The sequence below is a fragment of the Arachis ipaensis genome, chromosome B02, assembly GCF_000816755.2.
Source record: "Arachis ipaensis cultivar K30076 chromosome B02, Araip1.1, whole genome shotgun sequence".
In the NCBI taxonomy this organism is placed as follows: Eukaryota; Viridiplantae; Streptophyta; class Magnoliopsida; order Fabales; family Fabaceae; genus Arachis; species Arachis ipaensis.
The window spans coordinates 4,505,901-4,506,523 of record NC_029786.2 but is presented as its reverse complement, the minus strand read 5'-3'; positions in this window follow the sequence as shown (position 1 = coordinate 4,506,523).

Here is a 623-nt window from a genome sequence, read left to right as displayed (position 1 = left end):
AAAATTTTTTAAAAAAAAATGAAAACTTTTGTCTTTTGAAATCCTAAATTTTTTTTTAAGAATATTTTTTTTATTTTTTTATTCACCGAATAATGTTATTTTTCAAAAATACAGAATAAATTAATTTTAAAAATTTAATCTTTTTAAATTTTGGATCACATAATATTAAAGGTGCGTAGAGAGAGTGGGAGAACAGAGTATAGAAGTAGAGACAGAAAAAAAAAAAAGAGAGAATTCTAATTTGCTCAATGTACAGAATGATGAATCTAAATTAACATTGTTACAACAATTAGCTATATATAGTGTTCATCTAACCAACCGAGTTAGAATAATTAGGGGCTAACTGAATTCTGTTATACCCATTATGACTAACTAATCAATTAGTGCTAGGTTACTTGTCTAACTAAACTTGTTACTACAATTAATAATTCAACTAACTACTTGCTAAGCGGGAACATTAGGTAACACATAGTAAGAGTACAAAGACGTATAGAGAAAAAAAAAAAAAAGAAGAGCATACCTTTATATACTATGTAAAATTGTAATATGTGTGTGATTGTAAATCCATCAAAAAGCATGGTTGCAATGGATAGTGTTGGTGAAAACACCACTTTGAATTGTCA